Source organism: Pezoporus flaviventris, unplaced genomic scaffold (assembly GCF_033815535.1).
Source record: "Pezoporus flaviventris isolate CSIRO_AGI_PZ_B2104156 unplaced genomic scaffold, CSIRO_AGI_Pfla_v1 ptg000040l, whole genome shotgun sequence".
Lineage (NCBI taxonomy): Eukaryota > Metazoa > Chordata > Aves > Psittaciformes > Psittacidae > Pezoporus > Pezoporus flaviventris.
In genome coordinates, this window is record NW_026892588.1 from 4,895,001 (window position 1) to 4,916,019 (window position 21,019).

The 21,019-nt window shown below is 46.3% G+C and overlaps 1 long non-coding RNA gene across 1 annotated transcript in view; it reads left to right on the forward strand.

Annotated features, from left to right (window-relative positions):
• LOC133275406 (uncharacterized) overlaps window positions 1-1,719 on the forward strand; it is a 6,685-nt gene extending 4,966 nt beyond the window's left edge. Inside the window, exon 3 of the long non-coding RNA XR_009745497.1 lies at window positions 1-1,719. This exon is cut by the window's left edge and continues 317 nt beyond it. This is a non-coding gene — a long non-coding RNA (uncharacterized LOC133275406).
• The last annotated feature ends 19,300 nt before the right edge of the window (window positions 1,720-21,019 follow it).

A 21,019-nucleotide genomic window follows, 5' to 3' on the forward strand; every position in this document is an offset into this window, starting at 1 on the left:
TTCATTGTGCCCAGGTGTGGGGTGATTGAAAAGGTGGAGAACTACAGTTAAAGAAAAAGTATTCCTGGAGAAGGGAAGCTGGAAAGCGGGGTGGGAAAGCTGCTGGGGCTGGATGAGGTGGCTCTGCAGCTGCTGCATGTCTTCTGGAGATACTGTGGGCCATTAGGCATCTGGGCAGCCCAGGAGAAGGGCCAGCTCTGCTGCTAGCTGGGGGTGGACATTAAACAAGCTTAATGCTGTTGTTTCACCAGGAGAGATGTTTTAATCTGAAGCTAGCAACAAAGTATAGACAGTCCAAGCTCCAGTTCAACCTGGACCATGACAGTGAGCTCCCAGACAGCACATTGCAGGGCTCCCTAGGGAGCAGCTGGAAGGATCACCAAACCCTGGTATACAGAATCACAGACTGGTTCGGGCTGGAAAGGACCTTAAAGCTCATCCAGTTCCAACCCACTGCCATGGGCAGGGATACCTTCCACTAGAGCAGGTTGCTCCAAGCCCCACCTAACCTGGCCTTGAACACTGCCAGGGATAGGGCAGCTACAGCTTCTCTGGCAGTAGCTCCAGCCACTACCATGAGGTCTGCAGGCTCAGGCTCCTAAGCACAAAAATTCAGGAGCTCCTCTGTCAAGAACTCGTACAAATACTAAATGGGGCCTATTTTGTGCAGATGATTTAACAAAGACTGCATGGGTGAGGGAGCAGATTTGTCTCAGACCTCTTCCTTTTTCAGAAGAAAAAGTTCAGAAGCTTAGACTGGACCTTGTGGCTTGAAAGGGTGCCTAGGCCTGAGAGCCTCTGGACTCTGATTTCTGTCTTTAGGGAATGCTGTGACACTCCTTTGCCCCAGCTCATTTTACTGGATCCACTTTGGACATGTGGTGGTTTCATTACTTGGTGCCATGGTGCCTGCTGTCCTTGACCCCGCTATCCTCACTCGGTGCCTGAATGTCTGCTTTAATGCTCTAAAGCTGTGTTGGTCACCAAGAGCTGGTCCATCCCCTGAGCAGTGCCTGACTCCTGCAGGAGGCACCAGTCTCTGACTTTGGATGCATTCTCCCATTAGACCCGCCAGCTCTGTGTCTGGCTCCTCCAAATAGTTGGCATTTGTAGCATGGGAGGCAGCCTGTCCGAGCTCACTTCAACAGCTGGTGCCAGCCAGTTCCTCAAAGATTGGTGCCAGCAGCAGGAAGAGCATGCCAGGGCCTTGCTTATCAAACAGACCAGCATCCATTCCATGGCTGCCACCGAGGGACAAAGGGAAAAGCAGCAGAGGAAGTCCCTCTTGACATGGCACCTTGTGGGAAAGGTAGGCATGTGCCCTTTGGAAGAGGATGCGAGCTGGAGGATGAAGAGATGACCTCAGTGAGCGGCCTTCCCTCCTTGCTCCCATTTCCTAGCTGGTGGGTAGTGTGTGATACCTGCCTTTGGGAAGCACTCGAGGCTTATAAATGGAAAATAGATCACAGAGGTGAAGCACCAGTGTTTACTTTGGGGTCTGCCTTCGGCTCCTTCCTCGCTTTCCAGAAGTGGTTCTTGTAGGGACACCTAAGGTGCTCCTGGTGCTCCCCATCCCTTGCAAGGCAGGGCCCTGCTTCTCCCACAGGTTGCTAGGCTGCCTCCTATTAAGAGATGTGACCAGCAGCTCTCCCATGTAATTCTCTTCCTCCCACTGGAAAACTTGTTTGTGTCCTTTAAATAAATATTTAATATATCTCATTCTTGTCTCCTGTGCTGCTTGTGTTCATTACTGAAGGTGAGGTCAGAGTTCTCTGAGGAGGACATGGTGAGATAGAGAGTGAACCCCTCATCCCATGGGAATTTCTTGTTCCTAAGAAAGTTTTCTGTACAGATGTGCTTGAAACCAGTGTGAGAAACAGAGCCGTGAACAACAACCTTTTCCCAGCATCGCTGGTACACACTGGGCAGGGCTCCGTGGCTACACTGGGGGCACAGACAGAGCTCATGAGTTTGACTGTATTCAGTGGGAAACAAAAGGGGAGTGTGGGAAGAAAGGTTTGACCTGATCATGAATCAAGATGCAAATGCAAGTGGGGATCCTACTTTAAAGCATCTCACTGACAATACTTATTTTTACCACAATCAGTTAATATTTCTGAGGCACATGGACACAGCACGCTGCAAGCATGGGAGTGGGCTTTGACCCCATACCTTGTCCAACTAGTTAGCACCTATGATGCTGAGAGCATACATAAGAGGATAGGGGAGCTCGAAGCATTCCTCAGTGTTATCGCTAATGCTGTCTAATGTGTTACCAAAGGTCCACAGTGATGTTTGATCTCCTGTTCTCTAATGCCTGGGCTTTCCTACCTGCCAGCTCTTGGATAACATGCTGCCCAGCAGCCTGGGTGATTGAGGAGAGTCTCCCAGATCTTCCTTGAAGGTTTCCACCTTCCACATTCAGCAGAAAACTTCAAGGAAGATCTGGGAGAGTTGCTCCTCCCTGATTGCCTATGCTGCTGGGTTTTAAAGAAAAGGGTCAATCCTGCACTTCGCACTTTCCAGGTATTTGCTGATCCATGGGATATCACAGGGGGTGAGCAGGTAGATGCAGATGTGTTTTATGGTCCAAAGCAGTCTGCTTGGAGAGGGCAGCTAGATTGATGTCCCCAGGGATCAAGGGACAGAGATCCTTTATGTCCTATTGGGCAGCACCAGGGAGGCAGGAAGGAATGGAGTCTCTTCAAGATGGGCTTTCCTGGGTCATAACTCTAATGAAAAGTCCCATATGAGGCTCTTATAGTGAGATTAAGGGTTTTGCCCGTATAGAAACCACAGTGGCCTGTGAGTTTGGGGGGTGGGGGGGAAGCAGGCCTTGGAAGAGCAGCAATCCCAAATAACCCGTAACAATTAATTTTGTTTAGTTAGGTTCTGTCCGTAGAAGTCATCTCGATTGGGCAGAGCAGCCCTAGTGCCTTTATTGCAGGATGACACCATTTATAAGTGTGCCACATGAAACGCCAGGGAAACACTGCAACATTAGGTGCTAAGTCTGTTAAAGCCATAATTTTGAGATTAAAATTCATATTTTCTGTAACGTGGACACGAGACGTTCCATAGTCATGTTTGTCACTGCATAGTCACGATTGCTCCTCAAATTGGTTGTCATACCATGCATAATAACTGTTACCAATTATTGTTTCACTCTCTTAAATTTAGCAGTAGGTGGACAGCAAGGTTTTACATAGAATCATAGAATCAACCAGATTGGAAAAGACCTTTAAGATCATCAAGTCCAACTTTTCTCCCAGCACTGCCAAGGACATCACTAAACCACGTCACTGAGGGCCTCGTCTACACGGTGTGTGAACACTTCCAGGGACGGTGACTCCAGCGCTGCCCTGGACAGCCTATTCCAATGTCTGAGCACCCTTTGGGGAAGAAGTTGTTCCTAACATAATAGTAAATTAATGTGGTATTTTAGGTCATTCGGGAAAGAATTCCTCATCATTTTGTTTACTGGCTGCTTAGGGATTGCTGGTTGGTCGGTGAAGCCTCTTCTGCTTAGGGCAGCACTGGTGCCGTTGTACCAGTGATATTTAGCAAGTCCAGTGGGGTGGATGTTGCTGAGGAGGATACAGAAAGGTAAGGTCAAGCTTTCTCCACTGTGGCTGCAAGGAGCTCCTCTGTGGGGAAAGGGGTTCTTAACACAGAGGTTGTTGTTTGGCTTTGTTTGTCTTGGTTCTATTGTGCAGGCAGTTCTTCTCTCTGGCAAACCCCTCCAAACCCGAAGTAGCCAAGAACCAAGCTGTTAAAAGAAATATCAAAATAAAATATTTCTGATAGATTTCATAAAGGATGAGTTATAGCAAGGAAAAAACTAATATTTTAGATGTAAATATATTGCACTTCATTCGTCAACCCAATAACGTATTTTTATTTATCTGAAAAGATTTAAGATAGCCCAAACTCTTTGGATGGCATGTGGAAAGCATTCCAGTTTGACAACAGCTTAAATTGATTACCTTGCTGAGGGAGGGGGAAAAAACCAGCTTTATTTAAATCAACTTTAAAGCTTTATTTTAAAGGGTGGATATTGGTAGCTGGAGAATAGGCTCTGCTTTCCCCTCATATTGCAGCTGGGTGGCAATAGCCAGCCTTCACTTATTTATTTATTTCCTGCACAGAGGGGAGGAAAATATAGGTTCATGAATCAATCTAGATAATGGGGAAGGCTGGATGTAATAAATAATACAGTAACAACCCTAAACTAATGAGCTGTTGCTAAGGTACATTTCACAGGCTCATCCTCTATATAAAAAGTCACTAATAATCCCTTGGTGTAATCAGATGATAAAGCTTTGCCATAAGGCAACACCTGTGCAATTAAAGCCGTGGATTCTTTTGCACGTTTCATTAATTTCAGGATTTTGTAAAGGCACAATGACTACACTAATAATCTAGTCTACTTGACTCCATGTCTACTGGAAACAGGGTGTCTAATTAGGTAAAGGTAATTAATTAGAGATAAATGGAGCTAATCAGACTCAGTTAACACTAATTCTCTGAATTAAGACATTTTGGGACACCTACTATTCCACTGGCTTTGATGTTTCCCAACAAACACTGGCTTGGAAAGGAGTCAGAAACCATTACATTTGATCTGCTGGAGGCTGTTGGCCTGACCCTGCAGCATCACTGGCAGCAACAATCTTGTTGGGAGTCAGCGGGGCTCCGAGTTGTGCTCACTCCCATGTGTTTGTCCACTGGGATGTGCTGGTGTCTGGAATGACCACAGTAACTGTGGTCAGCATTCCGGGTAACTGTGAACAGCATTCCGAGTGCAGAATGCAGTGTCTTTCTTCACAGAGAAGGATCAAAGTTAAAAAGTTAAGGCAAATTTGAAAGAAATCTGCATTATTTAGTGAAAGGATCAGCATTTCACAGGTGGTCTGTGCATGTGGAACTCTTTGGAGGCCATGGGCCTGTTCTGGTGAGGAATCAGATGCTGTTCATCTTGCTTAGGTAATCAATTACATTGGATTCAGGTGCCAGCACATTCAAAACCAGCAGCACTACTGGGCAGGAAGGGAAGAGTAAAAGTGTGGGGGAAAGGAAGTGAGTAAGAGGTTCAGTTGATCTAACATTGTGGAATTCCTGCCTGCCTCTATTGCTAGCTTTGTGTTAGAACACTCTTGTTTTGCCCTTTTCCCAGGTAATTGTTTCTTTCTGATGTGAGTTACTGTGTAGCAGATGGCAGATGTGGTGGAAAGATGCTGTGACTGGTATATGCTTATACTGAAATGACAGTGTCACCACCACCAGCTCTGTTAGTGTTTGGGGATGGGACCACGCTGGGTATAAGGAGAGAGCACATTTTAGAAGGTATTGCCTCTAGTCTCTGCATGATGTTAAATCTCAAAGCAAGATGGTTTATCCTCCCCTATGGATGGTCTGCTTATTTCAGCTGTAAAGCACGGCTGATGGAGAGTTTTTCATCTATCGCTTGAATGCTGGGAAGTGTGGGATGTGCTCTTCCCTCCCACATCTAAAGAGGAGCAGACACCTCTTTTTGAACTTGTATTTCTAAAACACCTAGGCTGATGGTGCGCAGTGTGGTACACAAATAACAAGAGTGAGCCAGGAATGAGCCCTTGTAGGCTGAGCTATAGCCTGAGGTAAGTTTCCATGAGCTGAGCTACACTATCCTCACTAGAGGAGATGAAATAGAAGTGTCTGAGTACTTTTATTGCCAGACACTTTCTGGATTGACCTTTCACTAACTTGTTAAACTACAGAAAACGCTTCTCTTTTCTAGATGTGAAAGACATACTGGGTCATGCAGCCCACAAATGCACCTCTGGATACTTTTGGTCACAGCTTGGTGGCTTTGGGCTTTCAGGAGCAGGTGGGACCTAGACTCCACTGTTTGAAATAACCTGTGTTTCCAAGGATGGACAAACCCTGGTTAGCAGTTGCAGAGAGCTGTGGGTGAAGGGAACCACTGCAGCCAAACCCTCCAGGGAAAGAAAAGGAATGTGCAAGTGTGTCCTCTGTATTCCATGGATACAAACTGTTATTGACTCCTGGCTTGGCTGGCCGGACCCCAGAATGAGGGCAGCCGCTGCTACCCCCAAGCCTTTGGGCTGCAGAGCATTCACGTAAGTGGGAGTCCACCCCTGATTTGCTCCCAGTAATTTAAGCTCTCTTGTGTTATTGAGGTTACCAGCCAATGCAGTCTTCAATCACATGTATGTTTTACATCAACCAATCACATGTATATAGGAAGTCCAAGGGAGTTTCGCGCTCCAGCACATCAGGTTTCTGGTCTAGTTGCTAGTACTGTCCTCTGATGCACTTGTCCTTTTGAACACAACCCTGTCTTGTTGTCCAGACTTCATATGCTTCGAGGAGGTCCAGTTAACTGTGCAGGGAAGGTGAGAGGTGTCTACAGGGCCCACTCAGCTGCCAAAGCCCTGCTTGCGCTGACCACTGTGCAAGTGCAGTGATGAGTACCTCTCTAGTGGGAGGGTGAGCTGAGCCTCCTGGGTGCATGGGAGCTCTGGACATGGCAGAGTCACTACGTTTTGCAAGTCATAGCTGCTCATTAGTGTAACTCAGGTGGTAGCAGTCAATCCAGAGGTTGAATGAACTTTTGAATTGACGGCTCAGATGACAGGAGCTTTCTTTGGGGAAACCGCCAAATGTCCCAGAAGAGGCAGTTTGTTTGAGGAATGAAATCCATCTTTTCCCTTGCATGTTCTCCTCTTAGTGTCTCCGTGCGAAAAGGTGAAAATGTTGAAGCTCCTGTTGTGTTTCCTGGATGACAGAGCTGCCAGGATTCACCGTTCCCCGGTCTGACACCCCTTGTCTCATTCAGGGATGGATCAACACCTGCTGGCCTTGCACATCATTATAGAGCCACTGGATATCCATGAACTCGTCCAGGCAAGTTCTTGGATAAAGCATGGGATTCATCTTGCCTAACTGCGTCAGCTGCATCCAGGCTTGCTTTCTAGGCTCCCTCCACTGGGAGAGAAAAGGGTACTAGCATGGTGACTCTGACCCTTCTGGGGTTTCTCACTGAACTCATGGCTCTGTTCCATAAAGCCTGTGTTCCCCGCTGGAAGCTAAAGGTGCCTGAGTGACCTCAGTGTCTGCCTGCAAGTCTGGCCATGGGAGACCATCCACGCTGGGCATGCTGGAGTCCTGAGCAGGTTTGTAGGGTCAAGGGACTGTGGTGTGTGTGTGAGGGTGTGGAAATCAACCGGAAATGAGAGGAAAAGATGAGCTATTTGTGGAATTTGGACTTCTCTGCTGTCTGCTTTGTGTTTGCTGCAGTTTGATCCATTTCTGTTTGGTTTTGGGTTTGTTTCTTTTAGATGGGAAGGAGGATTTTATAGTGTTCCTGTATTCAAATTGTAATCTTGTTAATTTTAAATGTTAAACAAATATTTAAATTACCCAAATGAAAAGGGCAGAAGATTCCTTAGTAATAGCCTTCATCCACCTCTCCTCCATTTTTCATTACATCCTTTCCTCTTGGCCTTTGATTGCTGTTTACCAGAGCTGCATCAAAGCAGGTTCTCTCCACGGCTCTGGGCTACGACACAGCCGTTAATCCAGCATCTTGTGAGCCACTGGAGTTTTTAAGCTAGCTTCAGTGTTTGTGCCAGGAATTGAACCCCTGTTCTTAAGAGCAGGGGTCAGTTCCCTGCTCTCCCATGGTATGTGGGACCTTCCTGAGCAGCTGCTGACCAGACGTGCTTTCTATTCACACATGAACATTTGCTGTAAATATCAGATATTTAAACCAAATGCTGTAATAAAGCTATGGGTTGTGCTGTTTGTGTAATATTAGAGGCCTGTATGGAATGAGATTTGTCTACAGCAGTTCATTTCATGACGACCTCTGCGTTACCTTCCTGGAAGGCTATTCAAAGTGTTGCTCAGTCTGCAGTTTAACTGCACCACGATAACAAAATACTTAATACTTTAAAGAGGGAGTTCTAAAATTTAATAGTTTATTTTATTATTACTCTTTTGGATATAATTAACTAGAGATGTACTCCAGACTTCCTCCCTGCTGCTGAAATGTGTTTTTATGTTCCACTCTGGGGGAAGAAGTCTGTCAGACCATGGGCCGCTCCCTTGATGCACATTATTAGAGTCTTTTTAGAGACAAGCAAGCAATTTTGCTGTCATTGGACTTGTTCAAATAGAGGGTGTTTATCTATGCAGTCCTCCGGGGAAGGGTGTCAGGGAGGGATCACCAGCCAGCAGCTGACAAGGGAACGACATGCTCATTTGACTCTCTTCCAGCAGTGAGGTTGCATGGCACTTGCTTCGGGAGCATCGCTTATCAAGCACCCTGTCCTGGTGATGCCTTTGGGTTTGGGACTCTCCTGGGCTGAGGCTGGGTTGCCTGATCCCATCAGAGGAAAGGGGAATTTGGGCTGGAGGAGATAGCAATGTTGCTACCAGGAGGTTCATAACGCCCAGTGTTGTCTCTTTAAAGCTTAGCTTTAAAACTCACTCCCACCCCCCATATAGAGCAGAGCCTTTCTGCCCAACTGCACAGGTTTTCCTTTTCATGCGAACACAGATAGGACAAAGTTTCTGTGTGATAGTGTTAAAAAAGAAAGCATTTGTGCATATTAATTCATCTTCCCACACTGCCCTGAACCTGAGGGCAAAGTTACCGCACCTCCTGCTCCAAAGCACCTGATATGAAAGGCCTGAGCTCCCAGACTCTTGTCTGGTTCTCTGTTGAAGCTGCAGAAGACTTGCCCTGGGCAGAGGTGGGCAGATCCCTGCTTCCCACCACCTCTGTGTGCTTGCGTCCCTGCCTGCACCTCTGTTATGCAGGGCTGACCCACAGGCAGGGCGTCCCTGTGAGCTGGATTACAGCTGCTGAAGAACCAGGGCATGTGACTGCTTGTGTGCTGTCCTTTTTGTTAGCTCCAGGCTGAGCAAGGCAGGCAAGGGAAAGGAAGACACTTGGCTTTGTTGTTATGGGGCACTCTGTGCATCAGCCCTTGCAGCAGCTGAGGGGGGAGTGCAAGTGAGGTGTTCTTCTGCTCCCCTTCTAGTCATTAGATGTGTAAGGCTTTTTCCTCCTGTGCTATGTGGTTGGTTAAAACCTTGGGATCTACACAAGTAGGATTCACTCTACCTCCAGTGCCTGTCAGTGAAAGGCACCCATTGTGGCCAGGCTTCTGTCTTTGTGTGCAGGGTGGCACCAAAGGGCTTAAGAACATCCCTCTCCCTTATAGTCATGGTTCTCTGATTTCATATTCAGACTTGGTCCAGAGACTGGCTTATGCTTTTACTTGGAGACAACTACTGATGCATAAAGGAGTTAAATTACATAGTTTTTAACCCTTGCTTTAAGAAACTGATGGCAATGACCTACAGCAGTGACAGTCATTGCTATTATTCCTTTGAAACATATTCAAATTAAGTTTTGAAGAGTTATTAAAGCTATTTTAAAAGCATCAAGAGTGGCACCTGGCTTCCATGGAGCAGAGTGGCACAAATCTACTCCATTGTGAGGGGAGTGGGACTGGGCTCTGGCTATAAAACCACCAGAGATACTCAATGTTTCTGTGTTCAGTTTTGTATTGCTCTTTTGGATGATTCATTTCTCCCAGTGTATTAACTATCACCACCTTTCAGATTGATGCAGCTATTTCACAAGTGCCTTCATCAGCAGGCAGCCAGCAAACTCTTTTGGGGAGCATGGTGGGACTGCATCTTGCATCTGAGCAGGAGTAATCCCAGCCCACGAAAGCATGAGGGCTGAAGAAACAACATGAGCAGAGCCTGGAGGATCACCCACGCCTTTGAATCCCATAGTCTCTACCTCTCCAATTGCGCACTACCTGGCACATGGGAAGAGCAGGGAGAGCTTGTGTTAGGGGTGAGAGTGTACCATATATGCAACACTAAATGGGTAGAGTGGAGGTGCTGGTGCCTACTGCTCACTGTAGGAACTGCTTGTGATATCAGCCATAGAAAAACCTGTGTCCACGTGTTGGCTGAAGGCATTCAGAGTGCTGGTGTGGGCAAGGGGAGAATCCAAGCTTTTAGGAACAACACAGTCTATTTAGTTGGAAAAATGAGTGAGATGATAGAACTTACACAAGAGTCCAGCTCCATCTCTCTGTGGCTGCACCAAAGCAGATTCTCCTCAGTACTGGTGGGTTTCCAAGAGGCACAGGCAGTGCTGCACCTCTGCTTACAGAGTCTGGTGCTTCCTGAGCAAGCTCTTATGGCAGGGCTGGATGCAGGAAAGGTGCTCTGGCTGCTCATGCTGTGCCATCTGAAGCGCCAAGAGCTGCACAGACAGATTTGCCCTGAAGTAATTTCTCACACAAGACCTATGGAAGTGGGGATGTTCTGAAACAAAACTTAAAGAGTATGTGTTTTCCTGTGGTCTGTTGTTCTGCTCTAAAAAGTTACTCCTTGTGTGAGGGCTATCCTTATTTATGAGCCTTAAGCCAATTTGACTGCGCTTCCTATGCATGGCCTACTCTGTCTTTGAGCAGTGCTCTGAACCTCAGTGTCAGCCCAAAGCATATGCATGGTACATGCTTTCCAAATGCTGATGATGTGATGCTCCCTGGCTGGTCCACACCACATCCCACCTCTGTGGGCTGTTGGGTGCTGTCTTCTCTTCCAACCTCACTGGCATGAATTAAAACCTACTCAGTAGCAAAACCTTTTTGTTTTGCAGCCTTCTCCCTGGTGGCTGGTCACGTTCCTCTTAATGCAGCCTGAGATGTCATTTGTCTTCTCTGGGATGAGGGTGTGCTGTTGGCTGGTACCCAGGGTCTTAGCAGGGGTCGTCTCCATCCTGTGTTGGTGCTGGGCTCTGCTGTCCACGTGGCTGCTAGCTCAAGTGCTGCTCAGCCCACCAGAGCACGACCTGCCGAGAGAAACATATGGCAGACAAGGGCAATTTAGAACAGGCCTAGAAATCAGAGGCAGAGTTGTTACAAGCTGGGCCTTGAGTTCACTGGCACAACATGAAAGGCTGTGCTAGTGCCTGCTGGAGCCTGGACTCCTCTGGCTCTCCTGGCGGATGCTGGTTCCCTGCAGCACCAGTAATCCCTGCCATAGCGGCTGCAGAGGGGTTCAGGGCAAAGGATGCGAATGGAATGAACAAATTCCTCCATCCATGGCAAGTTTCTTAATCGCATTGGATAGCGTTTTAGTCAGTTCACAAATGTGAATTTCCTCGGCTTTGTTTGTTTGCTGAGAGAGTTGAAATGTTCTGATGTTTTGTTTTGCCTTTGACTTAAATGCAGTCAAAACATACACAATCTGGAAATGTTTTATTTGCTCATGTGTCCAATAGAAAGCTTTTTGTCCTCTTTTCCTATTTTCACTGATTTTTAATCCTCAGGCTGGTCATCAAAGAGTAAAGGCCACCTGTCCTGATCAATTATTAAGGTGTGTTTTGTAGGTGAGCCTGTTTTGTGAATGACCACAGGTGACTTGGTGACTGATTTCCCATGTTATAATGGCTATTACAACATGGGAAATCTAATCATACAATAATACAGGAAATCTAAAGTGGCCAGATCAAGAAGATGGGACAGCGTGGCAGCCAAGTAACCTCTTAGGAGTCTTTGCTAGAAGCTGTGGGGCTTACGGTCTGGGTGCAGCCTCCCTTGTCTTTTCCCAACTTCCAGTGTGCAGGAAAGCCAAAAAATGACATGTTATGGGAGAGACTCAACACACCTGATTTTGTGAATTATGAATTTGGAATGTTAAGTGCAAATGTTTATCATACTGCTCAAAATAACGGCTGAGATTTTTCACCCAGACATTAGCCTAGAATAAGTAATACAGAACTATGAAGTTTAAAGAAATGTGTTTAAGTGTATGTCAGTGGTGTGATAGTGAGAGATTTGGCTCCTTGTCTCTTCATTAAGGACTTATTCACCCCAAGGGTGTACTCTGATCTTGGCAAATAGTGTTATAATAGCGAAAGAATATTGCCTGCTGGATAGCAGAAGTTGATGATTAAATTTAAGTGTGTATTGTCCACATAAAGCAAGCAATGTGCCTTTTCTTATTCATTTATTCTTTTTGGCCTTGACTGTGAGCATTCATCACTAGTGCTGAGGACAGAAGATGCGTGCGTGCTAATTATTGTGTTTTTTAACTGATAATATATTGTAAATTTTGTATAGTACAACTGTGACCTTATAGAGAATAGATGACAGCAGGCCCATAATTATGGTGTGCTGAAGAAATGGTTGTTATTATCTACTATTTTTAGGATTGGTGTGCATAGCCTCTTAATTTACATAAGCTTTAGACATTCACACGTTTTCTGTCTTTGCTTATGGTTGATAAATTTTGTTCAAGTGAAAGATGAAGATGCCGTGTCAGGTGTAGAGGTTAGCCAACTGGGAGCTTGATTACTGTGAACAACAAAAGCTTCAGCGCCAACTGAAAAAGGAGTATTTATTTGAGAAAGAATTGTTTAACCCAAGCTTCATAACATGAGGAGAACTGCAGCATTCAAATGGAGGCTTGATAACTTGAGATTTGAAAACTGGCCCAATGATTATTGGGGGAAAGAGAGGAAAAAACTGTTTATCACAAGGACGGTGATTTCTGCAGCATGTTCTTATTAGGGATGAATGTTTTATGCAAGTTGAGGCTTCCCTTTGGAGTGCTGGGGCCATAAAGTGTATTTCCAGGAGGTATTGTGAATCACCACATTGCTGGTCCGCCTGCCCCAGCTTCTAGGCAAGGCAGTACCCTTGGCTCTGTTGAGATGTCTTGGTCTGGGGATGTCAAGGTGCGGATCAGATGCTGTGTGCCCCAGAGGAGGCACAGGCATTGGGTGGGTGAAGGCTGCTCACCCCTCTTGGGGGTCCCAACCTCTCACCAGTGCCATGCCCAGCGCTGCCCTTCTCCATAGCCCAGTGTGACCAGCTGCTTTTGCCTCACTGGCAGCAGCACCCAGTGGAGCCTGGCTGCTGGCAGGACAGTGCTGGTCACTGGCAGGGCCACCAGCTGCCCACTGTGGTACATGCAGCATCACTGTGCTGGCAGCTCTGGCACCACCATGGGCACACTCTGTGGTACTGGGGGACCAGGTGAGCTACAGGAGATGCTAGAGCAATACTGAATCCTGCTTTGGCCTTGGAAGGATTGCTTTGTGATAACGTCAGTGCAAATCTACCCTGTTATCTCCCTCAATTAGTTTTGCTGGCCACAGCCTGAGTGCTCCTGGGTCTGTGATGCACAGCCTTTTTTCTCTGATCAGGGCTATGCCTGCCCCTTGACCAGCCAGGCATCCAGATGAAGCAGTGTACAGAACCTGAGAGTGGTGCTTGCTATGCCCTCTGCCTGAGCAGAGTGCTTTGTTTTGTGGTTTCGGTCCAGCAACTCGGGTGACCTGTCAGTGCAGAGGTGTTAGGCTGCTCAGCTTCGTTCTGGAGTCCTCACAAGGCTGTTCCTTGCATTAAAAAACAGAGAGAGCAAAGAAATACACCTCTGAGACAGACACAGAAGAAAAGCTCGTTTGTATTCATTACACTGGAGAATATTTTGAGATCAGATCATCCATCTGAAAATGTGACCTCCTGTAATGCTGCCAAACAACATCAGGGATGCCTGCGCTTCTCTGCCTTTTATGCAAGTTCGAGCTGCCTGGAAGCACCTTCCACCCCTACGCCCAAGTTTTCCAAGTTGAAGGAATAAAGGGAATTTGTTCATCAGGGCTTGACCTCTTGTTTTTCTGCTTTGCTTGCTGTGTTTTGGCTCTCTTTCCTTGTTCCGATGTTCTCAATTGTGTTTCAGATTTCCAGTGTGAGCCACTGCATTTGAGGAAAGTCATTCATCAAAGCAGCCAAACAAGTTGCCCTGTACCGAGCTGCCATATAACACCCTTACCCACTCCAAATCTCCTCTTAATCTATTTATTTTCTTGTTCTCATCTTAATTTGGGTGGGCAGAATTGCAACCCTGAGGTCTGCAGTGCTGCAGAGCCTGCAGGAAACTGCAGTCAATGCATTCTCTTGTAGGAAGATGTAACTGGTTGAAGGCACTCTGATTAAGTTGGCAAGCCCAGAGAAGCTCTGGTCTTCTAGAGAAATATAATTCCTCATCTCTTTTCCCTAGGGAGCAGTTTTTGACACCAAATGCTAATACAATTCCTGTCTTTGCTTTCTGCCTATGAAGGATGCTGCATACAAAGAAGAAACTAATTCTCCATCACATGGTGGGAAACCAGGACTCCCGCAGGTGTCTTTCATTCCTCATGTTTGCGACGGCATTAGGTAGCACTACGCAGAAGCCTTTGCTGAGTGTGTGGGCCTGATCCCACAAACCTCTCTTCTCTTGAAGCAGTTGGATCATGTGTGTAGCCATGAGGGACTCTGGCTGGTTACAGAAGACAGGACTGTGGCTGTGGGGTTGCCTCTGCTGAGGGGTGTTCCTGGTGCCCACCGCGAGCTCAGACCCAGTTTGCTTCACTTGTGCTCAGCTGCTTTGTGACTTTGCTGCAGAAACAGACTTTAGGAGATTATTATTATTATTACCTTCCATTTTAAATTTCTTTGCTCTGTTTTTTCCCAGTAATCACTCATTTACAGAATATTTTAACCGTCAGCTGATGTCTGCACGCAGTCTGGTGCACTGGCACAGGTACCTCTGCAGCTCTGCCTTGCAGACACCCTTGTGTGCCAGCCAGCATGGTCCGACCAACAGCAACTCTCTGTGGGTCTGTTTGGTGGAGTAAGTAGGAGAATCTAGTGCTTGTCCTCAGTTTGCATCTGTCTCCCTGTCAGCCTTGGTCCTTTAGGACTTTTAGGTCCTTTCCGATAACCCAAATCAATAATCGTGTGGGATTTCCAGAGTGCTTTTCTGCCTTTTGACTTCAAAACAAGCGTGTAAGTGTGTGTAAAAACTGGCTAACTCAAGCAAGTCTGTCAGAGAGTGGTCCATATGCATGAGGATTTAAACTGGTGGGTTTTGCTCAGGAAGGAAGCTGTGAGCTGCCCGTGCAGTGTTGTGCATCTGATGTAGTATGTGATCTAAGGAAGCTGCCAGGCTGGAGCACAAACACTGGGCTCCGGTACAGAAATGTGTACAAAATAGCTGTGTTTCCAGCCTCCTGTTAAGCAGACCTCTTGTAGCAGCGTGGGGAGGGGGGTAGCAACAGGATGGGAAAGATGACAGTACGTTTGATGGAAACTTTAATTGCTAAAGGCCTTTCCCAAAGGCCGATAATGGCAAAAGGTGTAAATGGAGGAGCCATCCCAGGCTGCTTCTGCCTGGTGCACAGATGGACTGCTGAAGAAGCTGTGAATGGCCGCATGATAACAGACTATCCAGTCGTTCCAACAGCAGCTCATTAGCAATCTGTCAGGTGTTTTAATTTGTGTACTAGTGGACTAAGCAGATACCGTGGGGTTGCCCCAGCTCCTAGGCATCCCTTTAAGCCAGAAGAAAATGGTGAATGAATAAACCTGGTGATGTGAATGAAGATTTTGGGGGTTTCAGGGGTCCCCATGAGGTCCATCCAAGGCTGTTACATGTCCCATGAAGCCTCCAACCTGTTGGTGGTGGGGAAGCTGGGGTGTCCAGGGTGCCAATATGGGCAGGGGAATGGGTGGCTGCCCCCCCCCAACTCCACTTTCGTGGGGTGATGCAGCCAGTCCTGAGCATCAAAAGGGCTAAATGTGATAAACTAGTTAAGCACAGGGCCTGAGATGCTGGTGGACAGTTTGGGTTTGTTTCAGATACTTCAGTAATTTTAGATGGCTCTTGCTAAAAGAGGTGACCGACCGTATGTGATGGGAACTTCTTACCCCCTCAATCTCTCACCGCAAAAATTGCTAGACCCTCATCAATCATATTATTCCAACTGCTGGTAGCTAATTTCCAATGGCAGTATCTGTGTTAGGTATTCCTGGTTAATTGAGCTTTGTAATTGTAACCCCTCCAAACTCTGACTTTCCAAACTTCTGACTGAGGAGAGAACCCTTTCATGAGGGGAGCAGACTGACATGGCTATGCATCTCTGCAGCCTGACCTGCCTTTGCCAGGGCAATGAGATGAAGTGTGAATTAGGGGCACAGGCAGCAGCGGCCATACGTTATATGTGCAGGGATGGGCCATGTGCCACAGCTGGGGGACTTATGGGTGCTGTCGTGTCAGCAATGTGTGGCCACATGCTGAGCAGGAACGAGCAGGAGCAAGCAGGCATTAAATGTCTGGAGAATCTTTTCATTATGCTTCATTTCGTAATATTATCACTGAAGCAGTGGAGGATTAAGTTGTACTTCCACAATAAGAGTGAGTATGACACGGGTAATGTAGTCAAGTGGCAAAATGTAGTGCCCTCATAAGGGAGGAGGAGTTACTGGTGGAGCCCTTCAATCACAGCAAGATCACCCTGTGCTGCCCGGGTGCTCTGTGCTTCTGACATCTGTAGGAAAATGCCTTTATTCCTTTAGCTTAGGCATGTCAGGGATGGATGTGAACTAAAAGCTGCTGAAAATGATGGGATTTGTCTGTCAGGCCACAATTTGGAGATGGTATTTCCTTTAATCCAGTCACTTTCGCATATTGGCATGAAGCATTGAATTGATTGCATTAAATTGCATTGGAATCTCTTGATCAAGAAATGGTATCAACTCCAAGTAAGCTTGACTGTGTGGCAGTATTAAAAATGTTGCAGGCACATAGCCTCAGCCTGATTCATTCCTAATGAGATTTTGAAGTTCACACTATAAAATGTTCTGTCAATTAAGTCAAGAAATTCATAGCAACATATTTACTTCAGTTAACAGAGTGTCCTTTCAATGCAGGGGTCTCGACTACTACAGTGGTGTTTTCCAGCCTCATCAAAGTCCAATCAAATATTCTCCTTGTAACACAGTTTTTGACTGCAAAGAACAGCTCTGTGGAACATATTCAGTGAGAAGGAAGCAGCCTAGAAGACAGCTGCAATGCAAAGACCTGTCTTTCCATAGCGCCCTATAACTGGAATAAAATGGGGCAGGAAATATCTGGTTTACCAGTAGGTTTCTTGGTACAGGTTCATACTTCCTGACAGGGCTGACTCCCAGGATACCACCACTGGCGAGGGCAGTGCTGCACCCCACACCTCAGAGAAGAGTCTGGGGTGCTGATTGCCTTGTCACTAATTAAGAGATGGGCATGCAGATGAAGGAAATCAGTGCTTTTCTTCTTACAGTAGCACAAGCCAACAAAGCGCAAAGCTAGTGACAACTCCTGCGTCAGCTGGAACATGGAAAACAGCTCTTGGTTTGCTTTAGAGAGCATAGAGCATTTTGTGCTGCTTGATCCCACTAAGTCCCAGTTCCTCAGTATCTCCAGGGAGCAATGAACTAGCAGTATCTGAAGAGACTTGGCCTTTTAAAACATGAATCCATTTTCTTCTTGTTTTCCAGGTGGCTGAGGCTCTGATGACTGCTCTATGGAAGGAGTTAGATCTTCTTCAACTTCCCTCCAACCCTGCCAGCAAACAGATCTTCAAGAGGATGTTATAGATTGTCTGAAGAAGTAATGAAGTCAGAGCATTGAGTGGGGACTTAAAGGTAGCTGTTGGCTTACCTGCTTCTCACAGGTAGGGGCTGTGGGACTGCAGTCTTGAGAATGAAAGGCAGGCAGTGCCCGCTTCGGAGAAGTTTGTCACTTATGCATGGCAGAGATGGAAGTGTTAATGTTACAAGGGAGAAAAAGATCCCCAAACTTGATGGTGAACCCCAGAGAGTTTGGGAACCTTCAGCTGCTCCCTGGGCAGCTGTCAGTGCAGTCTGATTGCTGCCATGCTTCCCTTCTAAGCATCCCTTGGACTTCTGGAGTTCTGTGATTCCACAGAACTGAGCAGGAAGCTGTGCCCCCGTGCCAGTGCTGCCCCCACAGCAGGCACAGTCAGCCACATGAAGCAGAGGTGCCTTCAACATACAGGTTATGATGAGAGTAACATCATGCAATATTAACACACGAATGCTTTCCCTAGGCTTGCCTGAGACTTCTTCCCAAGTGTATTAGTGCTCACAGCTTCCTCAGGTTCAAGATCGGAGTCTAAAGAAAGAAGAAATGTTTTGGGTGTTTTCATTGCCTTTTGTTTTTCCTCCTTTGCAAATTCTGTCTTTGAACATTGGATCAGTTTTAAAACAAGTGAGTTTGATGGGGATTTCACACAGTTTGAGCTCTGTGAGAGGGATAATTATTTGATAGAGAAGTTGTTGTGTTAGAGCCCAGGGAACAGCAGTGAACCTGTGGGGTTCTTGAAGCTGCTTAGTTTCTCCTTATGCCTGGTCTGGAAGGTTTTGAGGCATCCTTACTAAAACATTCTATTTAATGATGTTGCACAAAAATGCATTTTTATGTATTTAGTCCAGAGATTTCAAGCAAGTGCATGACTGTCACTGAGTGCTTGTGACAAGTCTCCTCTTATAAACAGGAACAGGATTTCTTCATGGCCTGTTGTATCAGACCAAGACATTTGTTCATCTCTGTTTCTTCAATATTACCATTAGAGCATGAACATATGTGTCCCATAATCCTAAATGCTCTGGTCTCTGTTCTGTCTTGTTGAAATCATTCAAGTCAAACAGAGTCACAGAATTTCTGGGGCTGGCAGGGGTGCTGGAAAGGCCCCTAGTCCAACCACCCACCTCTAAAAAGAAGGACCAAGGAGAGCAGGATGCTCAGGCCTGTGTGCTGTTGGGTTTTGTATATGTCCAAGGATGGAGTCTACACAACCCTTTTGTTCCAGAATTTGACCACTCAGAGAATTAATAAAAGGGTTTTCTTATGTTTAAGTAGAATTTATGGGTAAGGAAGCCTACCCTTTGCAAAGGAGAAGGTGCCTGTCTTTCTGCACAGGAACTCACTCTTCCTAAGCTGTTTTTAATCTGTCTTTGAGATTTGATTTTGTTCTTTCTGTGAGTCTGTGTGAAGAGATCTTCTTGTAGCTGGAGATACATGAGAGCTGGCATTGCACATGCATGGGAGGTGGGAATTGCTTTTGTTGTTTGATGTGACCTGTATGCTTATGGGGACAGGAAAGTGGGTTCATGGGGAAGGCTGAAGCCTGGGAGATGGGGAGGTGACTGACCACTTGCCACATGAAACATACCATGTCCCGGCAGAGTCTGTGTAGGAGAACTTGTTTAATGATATAAGCTAAACATAAACTCCCTTATCAACTGCATTTCCAAATACTGATTTTGCTTTGGGTGTCTGGAAGGGGCACTGGGAGAGCCACCATGTCCTACAAGCAGCATAGGTCTTATTTCTTAGAAATATGGTATGAATGGCTTAGCTATGCACTTCTAAGGAGAGAGCAATGCTCTGGCTTCTCCAGAAGAGCACTGCTGTTCTCCAGAGCCCCATGTGTGTGACTGGTCCAGTAGTTGCATGGTGTTTATTTCTTGGATTATTTGAGGAAAATGTAGGATCTTGTGTTGCACTGTCTATAACAGACCCTAGGAACCTGGTAGGATTAATGGTAGAACTGATGGCTTCTGAAGTGTTTCAGTCTGGCCAATTTCCACCCCAAATGCACTCCAGACACCTCTGCAGGCAGTGAGGCTTCCTGGGAGCTACTGCTCCTCTCTGTCAACATGGGAATGCCCAAGGCAGGACCTGGACATATGAGTACTGCCCTTACTAGCAAGAGTTACAAATGTCACTTATAGGGGTTCCTTTCCAAGTATTCATGGTAGAGCCTTCCTTCTCACCCATGTGCATGTGGTACATTAGCAAACCTTTTTACAGCCATTTTTGCAACATCCATGTTGTCAAAGCTTATTGTGGCACACTCTAGATACAATGCCCTTTTATTTCCACTAAAGCACTGCAAGCAACACTGACAGCAAAGCAGCAAACGTGCTGTATATGCATGGGTAATAAATAGTGCCGGCTTGAAATTCCTGCATGCATTGGGCATGGATTGTGTTTTATCACATCACACAATACAATGACAGCAAAGAAGTTCCTTCCCCTTAGCGTAAGGTAAACAACAAACAAGCAAAGCTAGTTTGGCTGTCATTGCGATGATCAGTTGCTCCATCCAGGAACACCAAGGCTCAGTATCTCTTTCATTTCACAAACAGAGGTAATGGCAAACCCTCTTCTCTCCTTCCTATCAAAAGCTTATAAAGAGACTGTTTCATCTGAAGTTTTGTGTAGGAACATCTTACAAATACATCACCAGAATACATCAGAACTGCTGCTGTCTTCACCGCTGCACAGGAACTACCGGTGTAGCCACCAGCCTCTGTCAGAGGGGTTTTCAACCTGAGTTTCCTTTCATACTTTTTATTCTAGCATTGCCTTTCTTCTACCCACTCCCCACTGTGTCTGAAGGGCAAAGTTTAGTCTAACAACACCTAAATAATGCACAAATACATATAGGTAATGTTACAGCTTTGAAGTCCAACCTATGAAGAATGAAGGCTACTGCAAATCTGAAGCTCTACTGGAGGTTATCTGGAGCTGGCAAGCTACCAATATACAAAATGGTGTCTTTTAAGGAGCAACATCATATTAGAAGCTATTGACCTATTTCCCCAACACCAAGTGACAGAGAAGTTGTAATTTCCCCCCTCATCTTCAACCATAAGTGAAGCTGGTGCCTGACCCTATGTTATCAGATGTTTGATGCACCTCACTTCACAGGAAGCCCCAGGGAGTGGCTTTTGAGGAGGTGGTTTGGAAAACATCACCTCTCTCCAACGACAAGTTTTCCATGTGGGAAATGTGGCTCCTGGCACGGGGAAGGGATGGTAGAGCATGTTCATTGGAGGAAGCATTTAGGCAGACCAGGGACCTAGTCTGTATCTCTCATGAAACGGCACTGGATGAAAACAATTTCACAGCACTAGCAACAGAACCTGGGACCAGGAGTGGACTCTACCAGACTGGTAGAAGAGAAAGTGGAATCAGAACTGTAGTGGGATGAGGGAAAGCAGAGACTTGATCAGGCTGTAAGAGGGTGGGAGAAAAGGAGAAGAAGGGCTGTGTTGTCTGACAGATACTTGAAGAGGTC